The sequence below is a fragment of the Bufo gargarizans genome, chromosome 3, assembly GCF_014858855.1.
Source record: "Bufo gargarizans isolate SCDJY-AF-19 chromosome 3, ASM1485885v1, whole genome shotgun sequence".
Taxonomy (NCBI): Eukaryota; Metazoa; Chordata; class Amphibia; order Anura; family Bufonidae; genus Bufo; species Bufo gargarizans.
In genome coordinates, this window is record NC_058082.1 from 219078660 (window position 1) to 219098340 (window position 19681).

A 19681-nucleotide genomic window follows, 5' to 3' on the forward strand; every position below is an offset into this window, starting at 1 on the left:
TCTAGTAGTCACTAGGTAACGCGCAACGCGCGCCCGCATTGGGCGGAGCCAATTAGGGAAAGCGGAAGTTACTATAGTAAGGTGGGCGGGAAGTTACTGAGCTGGGAAGGGCTTGGCAGGTCTTAGTGTAACCATGACAACAACGCCAACAGCCCGGCCCTCGGCCCGCCCACCTACTGCAAAAAGCTGATAAATAAAAGCAACCTCCAGCGGTAATCCCGAAGATGGGGGCTCCAAAGACCCCCGAAGTAAAGAGTGATGAGCAGGCTCACCCGCAGCCTCTCCATCGCCTTATTCAGGCGGCAAGAGGTGTCCAAATACAGTAGCAGAGAAGGAAGGGTTATTACAGGGAGGTGGGAAGGGAGGGAGCTGGGAGTAGAGAATGCAGCAGCACCCAAAGCAAGTGGTGGGGACGATCACAAGCATTGTGTGGAGGCGGTGACCACCTGAAGGGGCTGTGTGAGGACAGGCATGGGCTACCGGTGACTGGTGCAGGGCATATCAATGAGCAATGTCAGCAGATCCTGCCCAATGATCCGATGTGTAGGACCGGCTTTATGTGCAGCCCCAGGCTCTCCCATCCATGAACTAGTAATGCCGCGTTCACACTTCACTTATGTGGTCACTGATTTCATCAGTGACTGTGAGGCAAAACCAGGCGCAGGTCAAAAACACAACTGGCGCTGAGCTTTCCATTACACCTCCTCTACTGGTTATGGGTCACAATGACTGATGGAAATACCTCATGTGGGGTCAGGGGTCAGTATTGGGCCCTATTCTCTTTAATATATGTATTAATGATCTTGTAGAAGGCTTGCATAATAAAATATCAATTTCTGCAGATGACACTAAACTGTGTAAAGTAATTAACACTGAAGAGGACAGTAGACTACTACAGAGGGATCTGGATAGATTAGAGGCTTGGGCAGATAAGTGGCAGATGAGGTTTAACACTGACAAATGTAAAGTTATGCACATGGGAAGGAATAATGCAAGTCACCCGTACTTATTAAATGGTAAAACACTTGGTAACACTGACATGGAAAAGGACTTAGAATTTTTAGTGAACAGCAAACTAAGCTGTAAAAACCAGTGTCAGGCAGCTGCTGCCAAGGCCAATAAGATAATGGGTTGCATCAAAAGGGGCATAGATGCCCATGATGAGAACATAGTCCTACCACTTTACAAATCACTAGGCAGACCACACACGGAATACTGTGTACAGTTCTGGGCTCCGGTGAACAAGGTAGACATAGCAGAGCTGGAGAGGGTCCAGAGGAGGGTAACTAAAGTAATAACCCGAATGGAGCAACTACAGTACCCTGAAAGATGATAAAAATTAGGGTTATTCACTTTAGAAAAAAGACGACTGAGAGGAGATCTAATTAATATGTATAAATATATCAGGGGTCAGTACAGAGATCTATCCCATCAGCTATTCATTCCCAGGACTGTGACTGTGACGAGGGGACATCCTCTGCGTCTGGAGGAAAGAAGGTTTGTACACAAACATAGAAGAGGATTCTTTACGGTAAGAGCAGTGAGACTATGGAACTCTCTGCCTGAGGAGGTGGTGATAGTGAGTACAATAAAGGAATTCAAGAGGGGCCTGGATGTATTTCTGGAGCGTAATAATATTACAGGCTATAGCTACTAGAGGGGGGTCGTTGATCCAGGGAGTTATTCTGATTGCCTGATTGGAGTCGGGAAGGAATTATTTATTCCCCTAAAGTGGGGAAAATTGGCTTCTACCTCACAGTTTTTTTTTTTTGCCTTCCTCTGGATCAACTTGCAGGATGACAGGCCGAACTGGATGGACAAATGTCTTTTTTCAGCCTTATAAACTATGTTACTAACTCATCCTCACTGGTAATCTGCAAAAATGTTGATCCATTGGGTTTCTTTGACCTAACATGTTTCCTACAATCAATTAATGGAGCAAAAAGTAATCAAAAGTACGTTGGTATGAGCAGTCCATAACCATTCCTTATCCGGTTGAAAACTGACCTCTATGTGGTGTTTTCAAATTCAGTAGTTGCTCATGTTGTATTTTACGTAGGCCCTACAGTGCATTTCCTTTAACACATGCCTAGATAACCACCGGGCCTCTTTCCTGGCTTATGCTAGTGTCCTTCACGTACTCACCCTTTGATTGATGCACACTATGATTTTTTTCTTGTGAAAAAAAAAGATTTTACTAATTATTCATATCCTAGTGTCAATATTTGACATTAAAGTTTCCAACCTTGGGATCCTTTATAATCCGTCCCTGGGGCCTAGTTACTAATACTGTTACATACCTACCAACTTTTGAAAATCACAAAGAGGGACAATAGTGGTAATACGAAGCCATGTCTCTAACTCCACCCATTGCATATCTATACAGTCGTTATGCCCACATTTTGTGTGCCTCCTTCACAGCAGTTATGCCCACATTGTGCCCCCTCACAGCAGTTATGCCCATATTGTGCCCTCTAACAGTACTTATGCTAAGGACGTTGAGAGTGTGACATACCTCGGCCCTCACCGAAGTCCGGGACTGTCCCATTGGATCCTCGACAGTGTTGGGGCAAAACCCCCTTCTTCTTTAATTGTCAGGGTCCCAATTGAAGTGTCCTTATGAGCGCTCAGAGAGCTGACACAGACACACTGCTGAATCAGATTCTCTCTCCTTTATTCCACATAAGCATACATCTTTATAACACTACAGATAATCAGAGACAAATCTGGCCCACCACCAAGGGGGTGAAAATTGAAACTAATGATTTGATTTCTTATTTATAAAAGGCAATACTTCTGCACTATACTAACATAATTATAATAATTAAAAGGTTTCTGCTGCATCTTATATCAAAGTTGACATTCTTCAGCATTACATCCCGAAACTGAGAAAACAAAACATAACTTTCTTGGACATCAAACTCTGATAAGGGGAGCAAGGGAGCTGCTTACCTTGGCCTTGTAGCTAAAACATTTGGTTTATTCACAGAAACCCCCCTTTCCCCTTCATCCTTCACAGCTGGCTCAGTAATTTTCCACATATGCAAAAGATGGAGGACATATTTATACAAAATGGATTCTCATCCCTCACAATTCCCCCCATTTTGAAATATCTTGGAACTGACATCTTAACCCAGAGGTACTTCAGTTGGGATAGGCCCAGTGTCGGACTGGGGTACCTAGGGCCCACCAGTAAAATTTATTTTGAGGGCCCACTGTATGGATACATTTGAATATAAATTATTTATTAAGTTTTTTATATGAACATATGCTGGTTGAGGTGCTGTACATTAAAAATATGTATGCAGTGCAGTAAATCTAATGTGTTATGTGCCACTTGTGCAGGGGGTGGGAGACCAGGGGCCCACCGGGGGATTCCCCTGTACCCCTGCGGGCCAGACCGAGCCTGGATAGGCCCAACTGCCAGCCGGAGGCCAGATTCCCTCTCAGGTATTGATGCAGTTCCCAAGACCTCTCAATAATCTTGGTAGTTTCTCCTTTTGGTACAGAACCTGTTGGTTCACATAAACATAAGCTTAATCAGAGCATATACTACTATTATAATCAACACTACTTGCATTATTGTTTGTCTTGCCACCAGGGGCCTCCGCCCACCCTGCTATGGGGAGAGGGACTGCAGTGAAGTTATACTTTTGATCATCAGGCCCTGGTCTTCTGTGTGAGACAAACTGCCAACAAGACATATAAATAAGTTCTTAAAAGTCAAAGGGATTGCCAGATAAGGCAGAGTTCTTGAACTCACGGGACTGTCAGTACAGATCCAACAGTCCTTAATTTTACTGTCAGTGTCATTGAGTCCTCTAAACAGCACCTGGTGGTGTCGGATAAGTGCATTGTCCCAATTGTCCTTCAGTTGTTGGTACAGGGCCGTTGTTCCCAGGATTAGGGCGACCATCAGCAGGAGGATTCTTGCAGTGAGAAGCGTCTGAACTTTCTTGCAGTGAGAAGCGTGTATCCATGGCTGGAGGGCACTCAATTATCTGGGAACACTGATGTAAGGTATAAATAACCACATTTATTATAAAACTAAGCATGCATATGATAAACACCTAATTAGGCAAAATAAAACATAGACGGCGTGAATAAACAATAAAAAGACAAATAACAATGGTGGCCGCAAGTATTGGTGCGAACACTATCTCCTAATCGGAACGTGGGCTTAGTCCCAGATGGGCAGTCGGAGTCCAGCAGTGACACCCTGGTGGGTGTGATATTGTGTTGGTCCGTAAATTTGACCGCACTTGATTTGTATACACAATATAGTTGTGGTGTATAGATGAACACACAGACCCATGGGGCAGAATGCATTACCCCTCTTCTTGTGCTAGGTAGAGATAAGGAATCGTCCTTACTTCACCGCTCGGATTCACATCGGCGTCTCGTGTGGTCTCGAGGTCTGGTACGCGGCATCCCACGTGATCCACGCGTCTCGCTATGGAAAGAATGGCTGATGATCTGGGTCCTAAAGTCCGGACCGTGCAATATCAATGGCACACAAATCCAGTCAGCAAGAAAATTGCTGTCTTAAATCGGACGCGTTTCAGGGATCAAGCCCCTTCCTCAGCGGTAATTTCATTAATTTAATTAGGCCTATGGCCTCTCTTAGTTGGCTAAATTTTGCTTTTTTGAAGTTTGGTATTTTTGTATATTATCCTCTCTGTAGAAACGCTCTTTTGAATGATAATTGGAAGGTTATTAATACTAAGTCCAGTATGTTCGTCCCTCTAGTCGGGTCCTGGGAGAGGTAATTGTCTTTGGTTATTGCCAAGAACCTGTTTCCTTTATGAGATATACAAGTTTCAGTTTCCCAGTCTATATCTGGGTAGTTGAAGTCCCCCATAATAACCACCTCATTCTGATTTGCCGCCTTGTCTATCTCGTTTAGTAGTAGATTTTCTGTGGACTCTGGTATATAAGGTGGTTTATAGTAAACTCCTATTAGTAATTTATTATTATTTTTTTGCTCCATGTATCTCTACCCACGGTAAAGTAGAACTGGATTTCCAAAAGAGCTGTCAAAAATGAAAGGTGAGATCTGATTGGTTGCTATGGGCAACTAAGCCAGTTCTACTTTACACCAGTTTAATAAATTACCCCAAATGTCCCTATAGTGTCCATAGCAGCTATAATGTCCCCTATAGTGCCCCCAGTAATAATAACACCCTATATTGTGCTCCGGGTAATAATCCCTGTCACACTGCCCCATATAGTAATTCCCCCATAGTAATTTCCCTGACACTGCCCCCCAGAGTAATTTGCCCCCCACACAGTAATCTCCCCCACATGGTAATTTGCCCCACAGTTATTTCCACCACACTGCCCCCATATAGTAGTTTGCCCCACACAGTAGTTTACCCCACACTACCCCACACAGTAGTTTCCCCCACACTGCCCCCACACAATAGTTTTCCCCACACTGCCCCCACACAGTAGTTTCCCCCCACACTGCCCCCACATAGTAATCCCTCCCATAATAATTTGCTCCATGTAGTAATCCCTCCCATAATAATTTGCCCCCACATAGTAATCCCTCCAATAATAATTTGCCCCCACACAGTAATCCCACCATATTATTTCCCCCCATAGCAATTTCCCCCGATGTATTGTCTCTTCACATGTCCTCCTGTGTATCCACCCCCATGTCCCCCAAGTTGGCGCATAAAATAAAAAAAACTAAAAGCTAAATACTCACCTATGTCCAGGCGCGCACACTTAACTGTACTGCTTCCCGACACAGGCGCGCGCACAATGACATCATCACGCACGCCTGTGCCAGGATTTCACTACCGCATAGGCCTCAGGTTTACTAGGCCTGAAGCCTATAGCGGGGTAGGGAACTATGTGCTCCTGTGCCCCTCCGCAGTATGTGGGCGTTCTGGTGCTGGGCTCGGGGCTGCCGACCCAAATGTCATCTGCCACTGACTGAAAGGGGGCCACTTTGGTGATGGGGGCCCAGGGCAATTGCCCAGTTTGCCCCTCCAACGCCAACCCTGCTTCTATGCCCCCCTTCCCAATTTCAGAATCTGTGATTGTTAACAAAGTAGCAGGATTCAGAGTAGTACACCTTTTAAAAAGAAATGTTAGTGGGCATAAGGAGTGCACACTGGAGTCTACGTTGCCTAGCCATAGAAATATTCTTAGGTTGAACCTGTGTAAATATGCCCTGTATGTTATGAGGTGTTTGTACAATCACCAGGTAGTCTAATACAATTTTAGAGGCTTTTTCTATCATTGCCTGCACTGCCGCTACTGCCCTGACACAGGAGGGGGCGCCTCTGGTGACAGGATCTAATCTGGCTGAAAAGTACGACACTGGCCACTGGCGGTCACTATGTTTCTGAGTTAGTACAGCTGTGCTGTGCTGTGACCCTGCATTTCTAAACATAACAGGTGAAAATCATCGGTCATATTTTGGAATACCCAGGGCTGGGGCCGAGGTTATGCACAGCTTCAATGTATGAAAATTATTCACTGCCTCTTCTGTAAGGTGAAATGGGTCAGATGACAGACAATCATACAGTGGTTGCATTAACATGGAGGCATGTCTAATCCAGGGGCGACAGTATAACACCAGCCGCAAAAACATCCTTAGGCTTTGTGCTTCTTTGGACACTTGTATCCTTTCAACAGCCTCCTTTCTTTTTGGGGTTAGGTGGTGAGCTCCATGGGAGAGACAGTGACCTAGAAATACAATCTTGTTTCAGCAGACAGGAGCAAACCATCCACGTATTGTAACAGGACTACTGAGCCAGGTGGTGCCCAGGACAGATTGCAGAGCCTGTGTATACATGGTCGGGGAGTTCTGAGCTCCCTGAAGCAGGACAATCCAAATATACTGGTTCCCCTTAAATGTAAAGGCAAACAGATACTGACAGTCAGGATGCAGTGGGACACTAAAGAAAGCATTTGCCAGGTCTATCACTGTGAAACATGTAGCAGTGGATGGAACTTGTGACAGTAAGGTATGTGGGTTTGGTACTATTGGAGTTTGTAAAATACCTTGTTAACTTCTCTAAGATCATGAACCATCCTGGAACTGACAGGCTGTCTCTAAACAGTCTTTTTCTTTATTGGGAACAGCGGGGTAGTTGCGGGAGATACTGTTTTTATCAATACACCAGCTTGGAGGAAATCATCAATTTGACTTGCCACTGCTATCTCCTGGGCATGACTGAGGGGCTACTGCTTCACTGACATCCTGGCTTAAAGGGAACCCGTCATCAACTTTATGCTGCCCATACTAATGGCAGAATAAAGTAGAGACAGGTGAGTTGATTTCAGCGGTCTGTCATTTATAAGTTAAAAGTAAGTGGTTGCCGAGAACCAACTTCACGATCATTGCAGACTGGCCCTGGAAAAGAGTCACGGCCACCTGAGAAGAGTCATGGTTATTCATAAATCACTGCTCTCCCCGCCCACCTGCTGATGATTGACAGGCTTCTACCTATTTTCTCCCTTTCTCTCTAGGAGAGAACTGCCAACCATCAGAAAATTAACGGGAGAGCACAGCCTGGTGTACACGAATTAATTCTGATGGTTCAGTCTCAGGCAGAGCCAGTGTCGCTAGTAAGGGACATAATATTTCCTCTCCATGGGTAGTGCCATCAGGGTCGAAGTGTATGTGGGCTCCCAGTGCTTGCAAAACATCAGTCCCTAAAAGAGGTTCTGGCAGGTTTTCTTTAACTAACAATTGGGTAACAACCGTACTGTCTTTTATCTTTAGTTTAACTGGCTCAGATTCACAGACAAAAACTGTTTCTCCTGTAAATCCCACAGCCTACACATACCTAGGGGTTAACTGATGTGGCCACAATAAAATTTGGTCTACTACTGTTTTGGCTGCCCCTTGTCAACCACGAATGGTACTGCCTTTCTGTTTCTGAGTATACAACAATCTACCTTGCAAAACTTCTCCTCTCCATCCCTCAGTTTCAACCTCACAAGCTACTTTTATCCATGTATCAACCACTTCTTCACATCCATGATCCTTTATTCAACAACAATGTGTTTTTCTGAATCTTTCCCAGCCTAGCTTCCTCTGAGCTTCCTCCCTAAATCAGGGAGCCACAGTACTAGTACTCCTAGGGTTAAGATTCCCATACTTTATCCCTGCCTTCTCCAACACTATGTTCACATTCTTCAGACCCTCTTTACCGCCTCTTTCCTTCACCAATGTTTTGGCTGTCTTATAACCTTCTGGTATACTAAAATTATTCCCCATTGCTCTTCAAATGTACCAGAACAGCTATAGAAAGTAACAAAATTCAGATGTCTGTTTCCACTCAGTTTCCTCAGAGCTTTCTCACTACATCACCTAGTGTACTCTGTTACTGAGATTTCCCTTTCAATATTGTTCTGCAATTTTCCAAACACAGTAAAGAAAAACAAAACATATACCGTAACTCCTAAAGCCAGACCAAAAACACCATCAATCAAAGTTACTCATGATCAGAAACTAAACCCAACAATCATAGGTATTTTCAACTTTCAAGGTTCTTTATCAATATGGACTTGACTGCAAAAGGACTTTATACGTACGTTCCTTCAACAATCCGGTCAGGGAGGCACAGATATAATGTAAAATAAAGTGTCTTCCCTTGCAGTGTTGTCTTTTATATCTGACCATCCCGGTCCGGATTATCCAAGTTGTTGGGAGATCAATAAAGTGTTCTTTAGTCGAGCCCCACGTTGGGCACCAAATTCTATAATTGTCGGGGTCTCAATAGGAGTGTCCTTATGAGCGCTCAGAGAGCTGACACAGACACACTGCTGAATCAGATTCTCTCTCCTTTATTCCACACAAGCATACATCTTTATAGCACTACAGCTAATCAGAGACAAATCTGGCCCTCCGCCAAGGGGGTGGAAATCGAAACTAATGATTTGATTCCTTATTCATAAAAGGCAATACTTCCGCACTATACTAACAGAATTCTAATAATTAAAAAGTTCAAACTTATATCAAAGTTGACATTCTTCAGCAGTACATCCCGAACTGAGAAAACAAAACATAACTTTCTTGGACATCAAACTCTGATAAGGAGAGCGAGGTAACTGCTTATCTTGGCCTTGTAGTTAGAACATTTGGTTTATTCACAGAAACCCCCCCCCCCCCCATCCTTCACAGCTGGCTCATTAATTCTCCACATATGCACAAGATGGAGGACATGTTTATACAAAATGGATTCTCATCCCTCACAACAGTTAGGAAGTATGCTGTTGTACTGTGAAGTGGTGTAGTGTGTATACTGTGTTTTCTGACTGTGGAAAATTGAGTAGTCAGTGTACTTTTCTACATGGAAAGTGACGGAATACTTTTGAAATACGCAAAGGTGTTGGAAGCATGGCACTGGAGCTCAGCTCAGTGCAAAAAATATTGATAAATATGCCCCAGTCATTAGAACCATTGCATTCCTAGTTGGTCAGTATGTATTTTCTGTCTAGTTCTGATTGTACAGCCCTACAAAATATTTACAGCAGGCCGCATATTGAAAGTCATGCCAAGAATCCAAAAAAATGCACCAAAAGCCCAGAAAAATGCCATAAACTAAAAAGCATGGTGTGTACTGCATTTTGTTTTACTCTTGACGTTCAGCTAACATCTAGTTACAGCATTTTTGTTTAGCTTTTTTAAAAAAACATGGACAAAATTAATTTGTTTTTTTTTTACCCCTAAAATAGTAACAGATAAAGCACATGAGTTTTTTGGTTTGTCCACCTGCATTCCGACCAATCATGTGCCTCCTAATAAATTTGCTACACATTCTGCTGTTCGTGTACCAGAATTGAAATCTAATGCAGCCATCTGGTGTAATTTGAGTCAGTTTTCTTCGCTCATGGCCCGACTTATCCCACTTTTTAAGAAAAGTTATAAGGGTGTCAGAAAAAGCTCAAAAGTCACACATTTTGTTGCATAACAGCACTTTTAACAAATGTTGCAACTTCTCTATGCGTTGTAAATCAGTCGGCACTGCAGGTATAGCGTAATGGTGCACGTGTCCTAGGATTGGCGTCCCATGGAAATAGCAGTAATAAAGGACTGGCACTCGCTGTTTGTAGTCTTGCAAATATACATTGCCAAAGGTGCATAAATCTATGACTCAGCCTCCGGGTCGTTCAATTGTGGCGTCGACAGATTCCATTTTCTCTCCTCCCGCCATATTTTTACAAAAGGTATTCACCCCTTCAACTAGACTGGCACCTTTATATTTGAGAGATACCGAACAATTTCTAAATTAGATTATGCCATTGCAAGTGGATGGGGACTGCATTCTCGTCACATTTGACGTATGCAGTCTCTATACATCTATCACGTATGAAAAAGGACTTAATGCAGTGAGATGTCTTGTTGATCAAAGTAGATATAAGGAGGCAGAACGAGATTTTTTTCTTTCCCTTTTGACTATTGTATTGGAGCAGAATTATTTTTTTGTTCCAGGATACTTTCTATCAGCAGCGATGCGGGATCGCGATGGGTTCGAATGTCGCACCGCCCTATGCAAATAATTTTTATTTTTTATTTTTTTTATTGTAATCAGTTATATTAACAACATTGCATTTTTTGGTGAAGATTTATTGATAATGTTTTTTGTGTGTGGCAGGGCGACATTCGAACTTTAATGGAGTTTACCTCTTTCCTGAACTCGGTGTGGTCAGAACTTCAATTTACTTAGCACTTTGATATGCATAAGATTTATTTTCTTAATACTTGCATTATTAAGGGAGATGCTGGTAGAATTAAGAACGGTCTCTATACTAAGGCTACAGATCGAAATAGCCTGTTGATATATACTAGCAACAATCCTATAACTACCAAGAAATCCCTCCCTTATTCCCAGTATCAGAGGATAAAATGAATAGTCAGTGACCCTGCAATTCAGACTGCAATAAATGACTGCCAAGTTTAGGGTGAGAGGTTACCCAATAAATTTGTTACAGGAACAAAAGGATGGCTATGCCCTCCAAAATTGAGAATGAGGCTAAAAAATCCTGCATACCTTTGTATTTAAATACTATCCATGGGTTAATAAGGTCAGAACACTCATCAATAAATATTGGAACATTTAAAAAAGAATCTTATCCTCAGGGTGAGGAGTTCCATAATCTCCCTATGATTTGTTATAAAAGAACAGAACATTTTAAGGATAAAATCATTAGGGCTGATATAGGGAGTAATAAAATGGAACTAAAACAAAGGGTTCTTTCTACTACCAGACGTGGCACTTTTCCATGTTTAGGATGTGTTCACTGCTCCAGTGTAATAAAGGGTACACATGTAACTTATCCACATACAGGAGAACAAATACCTATACATGTTTTTTCCACTTGCAATAGTACTTTGGCTATCTATAGTCTCAAATGCCCATGTGACTTATTATATGTTGGTGAAACATCCACTCATACGAAAGATAGATTTTGCAAGCATAAATCTACAATCAGGAAGGGTAGTTTGTTGTTACCTATACCATATCACTTTCATCAAAGAAAATATACGATTGCGCAATTGTGTTTTCAGATTATCCAAAGTGTGGGGCAACCTCGCCGTGGTGGTTATAGACACAAGATAATGATGAAAGCCTTTTGGATCCATCGGCTCCAAACTTTGGAGCTGTTGGGTCTGAATCGTGACTATGAGTTGAATAGTTTTTTTAAAATTAATTTTCTCCTTGATGTATAGTTTACCCTTAATCCGTACTTTTATTTTCAACAGCGCAATTGAAGCTACATGATATATACTACAGAGAAAAATTCTACTTTGGAAATGGAGAGACTTGCTGTTTTTTTAATGATATTTTTTGCTTTCACTTTTGCTTTTCAGTTAATTTGTTTATTTAGGTTGTCATGACTACATGACATCAGCACTTGGTTGTAAGGTGGGGTATTTAAATCATTGTGTACTGTGATTTCTTTACTGTTTGACAAAGGCACAGTTTGTGCCAAAACGTGTCACAGATATAGATATGTGGCAATAAAGAAAATATTTGCAAGACTACAAACAGCGAGTGTCGGTCCTTTATTACTGCAACTTTTCTATGTCAGAAAATGTCAGCTATAGTAAATGACCCCTAGTGTGACCACTAGCATTTTTATCAATGGCATTTTTCCCCTGTACAAAAGATGTCTGAATGCCTGAAAAAAACAGCAAACGCCATAGCATGCTGCAGTTTAGAAAAGAAGCCAAAGAGAGAAATATACCACCTAAAAAACACCAGTAGCAAAAACAAAAAAACACTTGTGTAGCCTGCTTTCCATATTTCCTATAGACCTTTAGCTAATGTATGGAGCTGGCATTTTTAATTAAAAAAAAACAGGTGTGAATAACAGCAGCAAAAAACTATGGAGTACATTTATTAAGAACGGCGTTTTAGACTCAGGTCGTAATAAAGCCCTAAGCCGGCGGTGGTTCTGCCGAAGTTTTGAAGGGGCACAGGACTCTTAATTACTTTGGTGGATCCTCCGCCAGTTCTAAATGTAAGACAGCTAAAACAGGCGTAGAAAATTATAAATTAGACGGGCCTGCCAGGCTTAGGCCTGGCGTGAGCGGAGAGAAGTCACAGATTGCGGTGCAAGTAACCGTTGCGCCCCAATCTGCGCCTGAAATATGCCTAATATAGGCATATTTAAACTTATTATATGACCCCCCCCTTATGTGTAAAGCCTCTCCCTATGACAGCTCAGGAGGCAGTTGGATGAGACTGAGCATCTGCGGCCTTCTCAGTGAGCCAGACTAAGAAATAAGAAAAATAACTAAAAGCAGGTGGCGCTCTACAGAGAGATTTTATTGAATGTCCAAAATGTTACATATCCAGCTCACTTCGTGTGGAAACTCCGCGTGCACGGAAGGAACAGGTTATCCAGGTAATATGAAGAAAGGAAAAATATCCGGCACTGGACTGATATTCAGTAAAAAACTTCCTCTTTATTGAACGTAACATAAATCCAAGTACAAACAGATCCTCGCACAAAGCGGTTGTTGACGCTCCGAAACGCGTCAACAACAAGAACCGCTTTGTGCGAAGATCTGTTTATACTTGGATTTATGTTGCGTTCATTAAAGAGGAAGTTTTTTACTGAATATCATTCCAGTGCCGGATATTTTTCCTTTCTTCATTTTATTGAATAACTCAGCGGCTATACAAAATGTTTAATTAAATGCAATCACAGAAATCAGTTACAGCCAAATCAGTTGCGCAACAGCAAGTTGCAGACAAGACGAACTTATTTTTTGTCACACGACACATCGCCATGTAGCCCATGCCACTAGTCAATTTCCGTAGAGATTTTGAGCAGGTTTCTTATGCAATGTGTGTGTGGATGAGATTGCTGCTTCTGTAAAATGCTGCTGATTTTCTGCTCAGAATTCTCTTGTGTATAAACTCAGTATGGATGTATCCTTGAATGGATTGTAAAAGTTTAGGGAAACATGGCTGGTCCAGGCTCCTTTAAGTGGGTGGTCCAGACTACAGATATTGATTACCTATCCCCTGGAGAGGTAATCAATATCAGATTGTGGAAACACTTGTCACCTCCACTGTCCAGCTGTTTTGGACTGCCGCAGCATTGGGGGCTATACAGTGTGCAGGGCTAGAAGCAGACAAGAAGGTGGACCTCGAAATGTTGTATCTGATCACACTTGACTTACTTCAACCATGTCTCTCTGTGGATTACTTGTGTGAAAATCTGAACTGTCTTGCACCTTTGAACTCACGCTGACTTTTTCCTATGCAGATTTTATGTTTGTGCTGTATAGCATATGTAAAGAAGGATTTAACATGTTACAGAGCAGGAGGAGATGAGCAAACTGATATATAGTTTTGTGGGGAAAGATTCCATTTAACTTGTATTTCATTTGTTTAGGTTACTGCTCATTCTGGGCTTTGAAGTCAAGGAGTCGGTCCTATCAGTGTTTGACAGCCTTCCCTCTATGACTGTGTCTACAGATATAGCTGTCAGTCACTGATAGGACCACCTCCTGGACTTCAAAACTGAGAATGATCAGGAACTTAATGAAACACAAGTTATACTAAATATTTTCCCATAAAACTATATAACAATCTGCTGAGCCCCTTCTGCTCTATAACATGCTGCCTGCAGATTAATTTGTATATTCATGGTGACAGGTTCCCTTTAATAAAGAAGTCAAATAACATTTAGTGTCCTATTGCGTCTTCTATGGATTATATGGACATGAGTTTGAGAGCCTCATGAATTTAGAGGCCTTAAGATAATCCATTGGCTGTTGATGGTTTTATTTATTTTTGAAGAAAAGAAGTACATACCGAGGGTTTAGAGACAAGCCTAGGTCTGGGCAGGCAGAGTTCATGCAATCCAAAGTCAGCCTGAGGGTCAGGGATAACAGCTTAGGGTCAGTAAAGAGATTAGGCAGAGGGTAGGTCAGGCAGCAAAGGGTCAAATCCAGAAACAGGCAGAAGTTGGTACACTTGAGAATGAACAAGACAAAATTCAGGAAACTAGACAACTAGAACCTATTGCTCAGACATCCTCCCACAGGGGAAGGTGCCTAAAATATCCTAAGGTGGTCAGACATAAGCTCGGAAAAATTAAGGTGGACGTGTACTGGACCCTAAAAAGCTAAAGGGAGCATGCACGCACCCTACAAGCAGTGAGAAGCAGAGCAGGCCAAAGGAAGGCCTCAGCCTGTGTGGAGTGGACAGTGAAGTGTTGTCAGGGCAGCTGGGAGAAAGACGCAAGATCCTGGAAGACCACAAAAATGAGCAGGTGAATTCCCTGGCAGCTGTACTTGCTGGGAGGAGTGAAGGGTCGAGTATGGACCACCATTATAACAATACCCCCCTCTTATGCCTCCTCTTCTTTGGTCCAGACTGAAGAAGTTGATGTTTTTAGGAGGTTCCCAGTATCTCCTCATGACCAAAACCCCTCCAGTCTAATAATAAGTTCTTCTTCCAACCATCTTAACATCCAGGATTCTCTCTACCTCAAACTCATTGTCTAAACTGACATGAGCGGGAGCTGAGATTGAGAAACTGGAGTAACGGTTAAAGAGGACCTGTCACCACTCATGACATGCCTTTTTTAATAGCTGCCTGCATTGCCCATGTAATAATAATTCTAGAGCATCTATTCTTATGGCTCTATGTTCTGCAGTAAGGGTACAGGGGGGTGTTAACCAGTTGGGGGGTGGGTGTTCCTGCACAGTCAGACAATGGAAGTACTGATTGGATAGAGTCAGACTGTGCAGAGACACACCTCCAACTGGTTACTGCCCCTCTGTACCCTTACTGCAGGCTGCTAGCAATTCATTCATAACTTCTAGTTGAAATAATAAATGAATGACACAACATAGAGCCATAACAATAGATGCTCTGGGATTGTTATTACATGGAGAATGCATGTGGCTATTAAAACAGGAATGTCAGGAGTGTTGACAGGTCCTCTTCAAAGGGAACCTGTCATGTGGATATTTGATTATAATCTAACTAATTATATACAATCATTAACTACTAAAATGTGCCTTAGATGTATTCACTTACTGGTGTGACAGATGGTTGCCTCATAATATACACACAAAGATGCCACATGCCGCATGCTAATGAGCTGATTCGAGTCCAGCGTGATGTAATTGAGTCCAGCGTATATTTAATTAACAGCTATAGCTACTCCCCTGCCCACCTGCTGCTGATTCATTCAGCAGCAGGTAGGCGGGGAGAGTGTCATGGCTGAGGATGGGGAAAACCCTCAGCCGTGCAATGCCAGAAGATGGTAGGTCGCTACTTGGCCAGGACCACAGAAATAAGGAGCAGGTCACCTCCTAAACGCATCCCTAATCTGACCCTGACTCCTAGCTGTATGAGCCGACCCTGATGGTAGGAGGGCTCATACTCCGGAACCTTGAAGTCCCTGCTAGCCCTCAGGGTGGCCCTAAACTAGGAGCAGGGTAAGACGACCTGTTCCTTCTGGATACAGAGGAACAGGAGTCTCACTGGCCAAGCTGCAAGGAAAAGGGGAACACAAACAGACCTATGGATATGGCAGGTGAACTGCACTAGTTCCACCTACCTGCCACAGCCTTGCTGACTGGATCCCTGTGCTGACAAGCTGATGTCCACACAATACTAAATGAACACAGCAAACACACATCCACACACAGGAACCCAGATCCATAGCTGTACCAAATAACAAAAGGAAAACCATCAACTGAACATCACATATAACATAAACTCATGACCACAAGGGTGGCCCCCACTGGCAGATGGTGAATTACCAGGAGGATGTCTCCAGCAAAGCATGGCTGAAGAACCCCTCAGCTTCAGGTCTCCAAAGAGGCTTTATAGCCCAAAGTGGCCACACCCACACAGGAAAGGGAATTAACCCTTCCAACACCAACCAGGGAAGTGAAACCACTTAAAGGGGAATACACACACAAACACACTGGAGCTGTTACTGCCGGCAACGACATGCGTGGCAACCATGTCCTGGGAGTCAGCCAAAAGGCCGAGACACTGCCACCACATGTATATTATACAACACGCTGCCACGGGCAGCCACCAGTGAAGAGAAGAGTCACAGTGCACACACCTCGTGCAAACCAAACACATAAAAGGCACACCTACAAAGACAGGTAGCCAGGTGCAACCGCATACACAAACAGCAAGCTGCCACATAAAAATGTTGCCAGCGGCAACCACAGGTGAGGCAACATACTTCAGCCCTCACCTGTGATTGACAACACAACCAAGACCGCAGGCAACTGCATGTGGTTACAGGAGTCATGACCATGGTCGTGACAGAGAGTCAGGAGCTTATAAATATTCATGACTAATCATTATTAGCTGGAGCTTTTTAATTCAAGATGTTGGCAGATTGACTGGGTCAATTAAAGAAAGTGACCCAGCATTTTGCTAAGCAAATCGGTCACTTATTTATGTTGCCCTTAGTTAGGACACCATAAAACTGGTGACAGGTTCCCTTTAAGCACCAAGGGCTTTAGATGAGACACACGAAAGGAGTAAGAAAGGCCAAGGGATGGTGGAAAACACAGCTTATAACAGCCCGATTGATTTAGTGCAAAAATTCAAATGGTCCTAAGTCCATTTAATGGAGGGAACCTTTAGCTGAATATTTCTGAAGGATAACCAAACTTTGTCAGCATGAGAGAAGTATGGTGCCAATCTATATATTCTATCTGCGGAACTCTTAATATGAGCAGACATTTTGTCCAGGAAAGTTTTAGGGTACCTGCACCTGTTGTGGATTACGTGCGTTTTTCCGCATAGATTTTTGTGTAGAAAAAAAATGCAGCTTAATACAGTACCTGCAAAGTGTATGAGATTTGCCACATCTCATGTACACATTGAGTATTTTGTACATGTGAAAGTTCACTTGCTGCACGGATTTTAAAATCTGCAGTATGACAACTATGTGATTCCTCACCTTAAGTGAGGTCGTTTTCATTACAGACTTCAATGGGGTTGAATAAAATTCATACCAAAACCTGCAACAAAGAATGAATATAAACCTCAATAAATAGTGCAGATTTATGTGATTTTTTTATGTAGTTTTCATGCAGATTTTCTGCATACAAATATGCAATTTATGCAAGTAGCCTTAAGGTCCTGCCAAATCTGAAGGAAATTCTATAAAGTAGCATCTGCAGCTGTTACTTCAGAGGAGGTGGAAATGGGGCGAGGAATATATAGGTGTTGGCAATAAACAATATAAAATGGAGAGTTGCTTTGACTCTGCAGAGTGATCATTATAGGGGCTTAGCCCAATAAAACAAGGACACTCAAATTAACTTTGCTAGAAGTAATTAAGTGACAAAGACAGTCCTCTAAAATTTAGCCAGTTGAACTACAGAAGGTAGATGGACAAGAAGATAAAATGAACCATCTTCGAAAAATGATCCAACATCACCCAGATTGCTGTACCTCCAGAGGATTGTGGTTGCTCCATGATGAAATTCTTTCCGACAGGCTGCCATGAAACCTCAGGTATAGGCAGTGGGAGGAGCAAACTGTTGGCCTCAGCCTAGAGAGTTTATTCTAAGCACAAGTGGCACATGAGTAAACATCATCTTGAGCGTCCACATAAACTGTAAAGTTGGGACATTATTGTGTTTTGTTGAAACCGAGTGACCTGCCAGTTTTCTACCTCCAGACAAGGATCCACCTCTTTGAACACTTGAGTATATGTCTTACTCAGCGGAATGTCCTTGACCTGTACTGGAGTGACAGTAACCATGTGGTCAGGGTGGATGTGGCGAGGTTCATTTTCTTTATCAGTAGGGTCAAAGGAATGGGAGAGAGCATCTGCCTTAAAGGGGATGTTCACCTCTGAGGGAGGGAGGGAGAGTTGTCTGTTCCAGCTCCTTCAGCCCCCTGTTGCTGCTCTCTGGTTCTGCTCATCATCATCCAGGCCGTAGCGGCGATATGGGTGGACAACCCCTTTAATGTTCTTCTCTAGTGGCCAGAAGTGCAAGAGAGAAATAAAACGACTGAAAAATAGACACCATCCAGCCTGATGTGGATTAAGATGTTGGGCAGACTAGATAAATCAAGTTCTTATGATCAATATAAATGATGACTGAGAGGGAGAAGCCATCTAAGATGTATTGCCACTACTTCAATGCCAGCTTAATAGCTAGCAGTTCTCTGTCCCCAATGGAGTAGTTGCGTTCTGTTGGGGAGAAAGACCACAGGTGACCATCTTATCGCAGAGGATGTGGGATCTACCTCCAAAAAGAACTATTCAAAGACATCAGGGTGATTAAAAATCGAAGTCAAGAAGATATGCATAAAGGCTATGTACACCTTCGTAGTCAATTATTGTTTGTTTATGATTGCATTTTACTCATTTTTGGAAAAAGAAATTATATTTTCAATTGGCCTTTATTAAAAATATTGATCCATTCTGTCACAAAGGGATAACTGTCATATAATAAACCTTATCTCTAAACCACAGTCTTATTAGTAAAATAAGAACTGAGCTATAATGAGTGTTTGAGAGCAAAGATAAGGAACCTGTCAGCTCCCCAACAGACGGAAAAGACAGTAAATCCACAGGCTGCTACTACAGCATCTCAGCTATGTACACTAAAAAGGATTCCATATTTTTAATAAAGACTAATTGAAAAACTGATTTTTAGCTCAAAATAAGTACACTGCAATAATAATAAAAAATTGCCCCAAAGGTGTACATAGCCTTTAAGGGAGGAAACACAGATTCTGCTTGAGATGTCCACTCCTTTGCGTTCACCCCTTCTCTAGTAAGAGCTGAGATAAGGGGAGTAAGAGCAGAGAAATGAGAAATTAATTGCTGGTAGCAGTTGGAAAGGCCCAGGATTCACTATGCGGTTCTCAAGCCTGCAGGACAAGACCAGTCTAAAACTGCAGACAGATTTTCTAGGTCCATTTGTATATACTGTTTAGAAATCATATAATCCAGAAGCTCTTTTCTTGAAGAGACATTTCTCAAATTTTGTGTATAGTTTCTTCTCTCAAAGATTTTGGAGGACAGTGCAATGTCTCCAGTGTGATGTCTGATGAGTAAACCAGGATATTGTCAAGATAAACTACCAATCAGGCATAAAGTAGGCCTCAGAAGATATCATTGAAAAATTCTTGAAACACAGTGGGGGCATTGCAGAGTCAAAAGGGCATGACAAGGTACGTGTAATGGC